The sequence below is a fragment of the Miscanthus floridulus genome, chromosome 13 (assembly GCF_019320115.1).
Source record: "Miscanthus floridulus cultivar M001 chromosome 13, ASM1932011v1, whole genome shotgun sequence".
Taxonomy (NCBI): domain Eukaryota; kingdom Viridiplantae; phylum Streptophyta; class Magnoliopsida; order Poales; family Poaceae; genus Miscanthus; species Miscanthus floridulus.
In genome coordinates this window covers 62,828,023-62,834,887 of record NC_089592.1, presented here as the reverse complement: position 1 = coordinate 62,834,887, position 6,865 = coordinate 62,828,023, and positions in this window count along the sequence as shown.

Sequence of the window (6,865 nt, the reverse complement as noted above, 5' to 3'; positions counted from 1 at the left end):
CCCAGCAAACGGCAGGGTGTCGGGCCTCACTTGGAGACTAGTAAGAGCATATCTGTCTGGTAGATAATCTCTATGTCCGACCCTTTCTCACAATTAAGACGCAGAAGCAAAGTTTGTGGAAATAAACCCTAAGTAAAATTGGTCGGACCGCAAAAATAATTACGCCCCAGTGGCTATGGTGCCTTTGCTCACTAGCATAATCAGAGTTTCTTTTCCACACCCCAAGCTTTTTTGGGCCTTAGCCATGGAAAGGGCTGGTACGCATTTAAGAGTCTATCCGCCTAGCAAACATTCTCAGTGCCCAACCCCCCTTTTTTGTGTTAAGACCTAGGAGCTTGGTTTGCGGGAACAAGCTCTGCATATAACTGGTCGAGCTTCGAGAAACCTACACCCCAGTGGCTACATCGTCCTTGCTCACCAGCATGATCAGAATTGGCTCATCCGCATCCTGAGCTTTTATGGCATTAACAACAAAAAGGGTCAGAATGCACTAACCTTTTTATACAAAAAGGGGAGAGGAGTTGAAAAGTTGTTTGCTATAATGAAGTTTAAGAGCTTGTCCATTTATTACATGTTCTCTACCTAGCTTATCTACCAAACTAAATTCTTACATGGGATATCCTCATCCTCTATCTTTGTAGGTAAGTCTTGTCTCAGCAGGTAACACAAGTCGATCGGATGGCTTGGCCACTGTTGGGAAACAAATAGGGAGGAGTAGGACTCCCTACGCAGGTTATGCTGACCCCATCACAAACGACGAACCTGGATCCTGCTTGATCATGTTTGGAAAGTCTTATCTCAGCTAGTAACACAAGTCGATCGAACGGCTTGGCCACTATAGGGAAACAGATAGGGAGCAATAGGATGCCCCGCATGGGTTATGCCGACCCTATCGCAAATGACAGACCCTGAATCCCGCTCAATCATGTTTGGTAAGAGCTCCCCAAACCAATCACCCTTACCATCGAAATAAATCCTATGCCCAGGTCGACCGAAACTCTAGGAAGCTTTCGAGAGATGAGCACATGCCTACCCAAATCTTCCCCATGAAGGATCCACCAAGCGATAGTTCACCTTCAAAGGCTATGGGCCGCCGCATGTAAGTGGGACACGGAGCTAAAAACGCTCCCACAACCCATTAAGACCCTAGGAGTTTGAAGGCTGGCCCAGCAGTGGGTTCACGGCTGCTCTAGGGCACCCTAGAGTGAGGGAAGGTTAGGGACAGGCCTACTAGTGGCCAATACCCAAGGCGCATGAAGTGCCACGGGCATCATGACCCTTGTTTTGAGTCTTGGATGATGCAAGGTCTATGGTTTTTCCCCAAAGAGAGGCATCGGGCCCTTGGACCGGTCGAACGGATCCGAGAACTATATGGATCGGCCACCAAGAACCTAGAGTCAATCACCAGCTGACCTCGAACCAAGCCCCTATGAAGGGGATGTTGGGACTCCACTTGAACAAGCCCGCTAACAACTCACCGATAACCGTGCTCCATCGAGCGAGGAAAGCACGGCACGGTTCAACCCCTCCATTCTAGCGAATGGACGCATGAGGGATGACGATCACAAGTCAAACCGACCCCCAACTGGACCCTTGCTACGTGCGGGGGCTCAGGGGCTTAGCATCACAAAGAGACCGAACACGCGGTCGCAGACTAACAACGAGTCACCTCCGGATTGTGGAAACTGAGGGCGGGGTGATGCATGAAACACGGCCAACCCCTACCGAGCCCCATGGGGCTTGGGGGGCTCAAGCCGCCTGACCCTAAATCGGTGGACCAGGGTTAGAAGGCTAGCCTGTAGAGGGCCCAAGGTCACCTCATGTTGAATGAGAGCCAGGGGAGAAAACGTAGATGAGCCCTAGCGGCCTTCGCCCGACCCGCCTAGATGCAGACAGGGCCATCTCAACCTTCTCGTTCGATCCTAACTCCTAGTTGAGCCCATAGAATCCCCATCGAGGGGGCATATGTTGGAAGGAAGGTTAAGGAGCAGTGGAATGCCACATGAAGGCTTTACCGAGCCCATCGCGAACAATGGACCTAGATTCCACTCGAACATGCTCGTTAGCAATCTCAAAGAGCACATCACTAGAGCTATCAAGGCAAGCGACGTTAGCTCAACCCCTCTAGGTTGTGGAAACCATGGATGGGGCAACAATCACAAAGTCAAGCCAACCCTTGATTGAACCCCCACTATGTGCGGGGTCTTAAGGAAAGTTGGACTCACAAGAAGACCGAACGCGCGGTCATAGAACGATAGCTCAGATCCTAGGGAGGGGGTACATACGAAAACAAGAGACATTTTCTCCTACTAATCTCACTATCCTCTCCTTAATCATTAGTGACACCTGACCCTAGCAACGGCAAGGGGTCAGATCTCACTAAGGGCTAATAAGGGTATAAATACACCCTTTCTAAAACAGTCACCGCACCCTGACCTCTTCATCATGTTAAACCTAGTGGCAAGGTTTGTGGAAACAAATGATTGAGCATGGCTAGTTGGACTACGAAGAAACCTACACCCCTGTGGCTATGGCACTCTTACTCACTAGCATGATCAGAGTTACACTCCTACACCTCAGGGCCCCATGGTCTTAACAAATGGAAGGGTTAGAACACACGAACCCCTTTCCACACATAAAAAGGAAGGAAAAACAAACTCAGTCAAACAAAACAAAATGATAAGTTTGTGCGATAGTGTAGAAGGGTCAAAGTTTGTCTGCTTGTTACATGAATGATTACTTGACCTATCTGACTAACTAGCCCCTTTGGGGGAGAACTATGTCTTCAATTTTGTCTGCTAGGTCCCTGAAAGAGGAGCCACCACCATCTCTATCTCATCTAGCTCATAGGCTTCGTAGCTAGGTGCGAAGCCGAGGCTCATCATCTCTAGGTCAATGTTGTCCCCATAATGAGAACAAGCAATCGTGAAGGATTGATGGACCCTAGCATGAAGGGTGTTCCTCTAGAGCTAGCGCACCCAGCGCCATGATCTCGACAGCATGGGCCATGAGCGAACTGGTCCTCTCCGATCGCACCACATCTAGGTCATCATAGACCACTCTGAGGGCAACGCTTAGGATACCGAGCTCGTTGCTCTCTACATGAAGGTTCCTCCTTGCCTTGGCGAGGTTCATGGATGGCCCTGATAGAGATGCCCTCAGCCTCAAGTGATGCATCCGGCACAAGTGAGGTTGGCCGAGGCCCAATAAATTAAGGCTGCCCGGACCCCAACAGTTCTCAGGCACACCCACTCGGGGAAAGGCCCAATGTCCCTAAAAGACTAGTCCAATAGGGGAAGGGTGGCTCTCCCTTTTAAGGTGGCTTCCTCCTCCCAAGCTAAGCAAGGTGGGATTATTCAGAGGCTCACACGGTCGCCGCCCGACTACAACTAGGCCACTTGGCCCCTTTGTTGCGTCTTTGCCAGCGGTTAATAGTGGAGGATGTCCTCATCATTCCCACCCCCTTAAACAAGGGCCCAGCTCTGATACCAAATGATGAGGACATCCTCCACTATTAACCGCTGGCAAAGACGCAACAAAGGGGCCAAGTGGCCTAGTTGTAGTCAGGGCGGCGACCGTGTGAGCCTCTGAATAATCCCACCTTGCTTAGCTTGGGAGGAGGAAGCCACCTTAAAAGGGAGAGCCACCCTTCCCCTATTGGACTAGTCTTTTAGGGACATTGGGCCTTTCCCCGAGTGGGTGTGCCTGAGAACTGTTGGGGTCTGGGCAGCCTTAATTTATTGGGCCTCGGCCAACCTCACTTGTGCCGGGATCCTGATCTTCCATCAGGTGATGGTAACTATCGTTGTGGCGGAGAATGACACACCGATCCGGCTTCAGATCGAAAGATCGAACCCTACAATCTAAGCACCACAACTCCTCTGGTTATCAACCGAGTCACGGACCAGATTGACCTCGCCAAGAAGGCTAATCCCTGCCTGCGCAACGAAGAACACAAGCAAGAACAAGAAAGGATCGCAACCAAATTGCAGATGTATGATTAATCTCACGAGTTGGGGTCTCACAAACCGAAGAACGGCGAAACTGTTTCTTGACAGAATAATCTAAGCAAAACCCAAACCCTAAAGTAGGTGGTGGCTACTGATTATATAGCCTAAGGGACGTCTAAGGATCCCTCTTCACGTCCTAAAGGTGTCCCAACACGTTACAAGGCCCAACAGCCCAAAAGAAGGTGTCGCAGCACCCTGGCAGATTCTGGATGCTAACTTGTTTCGACGATTCCCGTTGATTCCGAAGAGCTTTTGACTGTGAAACCACTTGGATTGGCTTCCTTATCAAATTATCTTTCCATCCATATGTGGATCATCAAAAACGGAATTCGGATGCGTCCTGGGCAGTCCGTTTTATTGCAGACTAGTCCTGATGGCCGAGGCAGACTCGAACTCGGATTGGACTGGGCCTCTGGCTTGACTTGGACGTCCTTGCTGGCCTCCTAAGGTGGTGGCCAAGGATGAGGACGTCCAAGGCCATCTCTTAGGTGTTCTCCATCTTCTTGGGGCATGCTCCAATCTTGGGCCGGGGTCCCAAGGATGTCTAACAAGCCTATGACGACAGTGTAGCTCCCACCAGAAATAGCGACAGAATATATTAGTAATTTGGAGGCTTTGCCGATGTGATATTGAGATGGGACCAGATCTATTTGAAAGCTTATCAAACAAGCTTTCCATCAAGTGCTCATCGACCTCGATCGCACTCCGGATGGATGAGTTATGGCCTTCCCAATGAGGCACTGTCGGGCTGCCGACGAACCAAAAGTTCAACTTTGATGAACTTCCATTATGAAACACATTTGAACCTACAATCAAATAGTGACATGTACATGTGGAACCAAGTGAATTATAACCAAAGCCACTATGCAAATGTAGGAATGAGCGCACCTTATAATCATTGTTCATATCCGAAGGTGCCATGTCCTCATCATCAAGCTTCTGGGTCATCGTGGTTCCAAGCTCAGCCTAGAGGGAGCCAATCTTCTACTACGCATCATCACGCTCTCGGAGGGCCTGGTCGCGCTCCTCACAAGCCGTGCTATGCTTCGAGCAGAGCCTCTCCATGGTTTGGAGCAGCTCATCCCACTCCTTGTGTAGTCGAGCGACTGCTGCAGTGTTCAGACTCGCCTTCTTCTCCACGGCCATGAGCTTCCCCTCGGCCCCTAGCTTTAGCTCTCGCTCCTTCTCAACCTTGGCCAGAAGGTTAAGGATCCACCAGCGGGTGTTGATGTCCTTCTAAAACAGCTTGTCCCTCTCCCTCCTGACCTTGGTGGCCTCCTCGTCATCCTTCTATGACCTCACCGATAGAGCCTTGAATGCCCTCTCAGCCTCGTTCGCATGACGATGGGACTCGGCCACCCGCAATCAGAGACTGTTCGCCTCCTCAGCAATGGGAGTTAGCTCGGCCACGTTCTGCTGGGTAGCAGCAAGCTAGGCCATCACCTCCTAGCATAGCCATGCCTCCTCGATGAGGCGGTCTAGGTTGCCTTCCACTCATGAAGGAACCATGACTTCCCCTAGCTACGAGCAATAAGGGACTGAAAGAAGACACTGGTCAGAATACAAGAATATGCGTAGAAAGGAAAAAGCAAGAAGCATTATCAAGCAAGTACCTGGCCAGTGGTAATGACAACATCAGCCAAGGCACCCTAGGCATGGTCCAGAGCTTCGAGCATGGACGTGACTCCCACGTCGAGGCTCTCCCGCTCCATGTTCTCGGTGGCGGTGTCAAGGGTGAAGAGCGTCGACGCTGGGTCCTCTAGATTTATCCACCAGAGTAGGGGTTCACCCTATGCGAGCGAGTGGCTGCCTCCCGATGTCAGGGCTAGGGATGATTCCCCACCAGTCCTCTCTGCCACCGCCACAATGTCTAGAGACCCCTCGGCTGTGTCCCCCTCCATCTAGCCCACGTCGGGTGCCGTCGCTTGGGCCGTTGGTGGCGAGGGTTATGATGCTGCGTCACACGCCGCCATGGTTGTGTCCGGCTGTGGCTCGCCTATCATAGCCACTGCCACCTCCGCCTACATTGATGGGACCTTGATCGCCTGCATTGCACCCACCGTGGTCGGTGCCACCAGCATGGAAGGCAGCTCTGTCCGCCCCATCGTCGGCAGCGGTATCGCCTCCATCGCTGGCTGCTCAGTGACATCCAAGGGTGTCCCTTGAGCCCCTATGCCTGCTTGTCTCACTGAAGGCGTAGGCGTCACCATGGGTGGCGCCTGACTAGTCGGCGACGCGGTCACACCAGCGCTGCTCCCGCCTAAAATAGGCATGACGCCAACCGATGGCTACCGCCTTGCTTGAAGGGTGACGCTCTTCTTTGGCGCTAGAGCCAAAGGATTATGCCGCTTCATGATGCTACAAAGAAAGAAAAGCATTAGTCATGATGAAATCCAAGAACACAATGAAAGGACAAAGAAGTCGTTAACCCACCTCGATGCTATTATCCGAGACTGTTTTGGGGGATGGGCGCTCGACTCCGACTCCACCACATCAGCAATTGGCTGCTTTGATCCCCTAGAGGGATCGGACAGAGCAGGGCAGACTTGCTCCTCCAACCTTGGGGGTGCATCCTCCCCCTCCAATCTTAGAGGCGCAACCTCTTTGGTTTGTGCTGGGGCATGCTATGGAACTAGGGTCAAGTTGACTTGCCCTGCATTGGCCTTCTCATCGTCGAGTGCAAGCGCGCCCCATGGGATGTTCGGGTTAGACTCATCCTCTTCTACCTCCTCGTCACCATCGCTCTCCTCCAAGCCTTGCTGGTGCTTTGCACGCTGGAGCTTCACTCATTCCTTCTTCGCCTTTGCCGCCTCAGCCGTGGCGCAGTTTGCCACCCTCCATGCTACGTCCTCTGG